This window comes from Eimeria mitis, genomic scaffold, assembly GCF_000499745.2.
Source record: "Eimeria mitis Houghton genomic scaffold, Emh_scaff6064, whole genome shotgun sequence".
In the NCBI taxonomy this organism is placed as follows: Eukaryota; Apicomplexa; class Conoidasida; order Eucoccidiorida; family Eimeriidae; genus Eimeria; species Eimeria mitis.
Window position 1 is genome coordinate 1 of NW_013574283.1, and position 348 is coordinate 348.

Sequence of the window (348 nt, forward strand, 5' to 3'; positions counted from 1 at the left end):
ATATATATATATATATATATATATATATATATTTATATATTTATATATTTATATTTATATATTTATATATATATTTATGTATATATGTAGAAGTTTATGTATATACAAGCAACTAGATACGTGAATGTATGTGTGTGTATGTATGAGCTGTGCTGCAGTAAAGAAAAAAAAAAAAGAAAAAAGAGGAGTACAGGAGAAGAGGAAAAGAAAAGAAAAAGAGAAACAAAAAAAACAAAATAAAAAACAAAAAAAAACAAAAATTAAAAAACAAAAAAAAGGAGAAAAAGAGGTAAACACCAATGGACACCGCTCCGGCTGTGTATGGGGGGTCAGAGCGGCAGCCTGCTG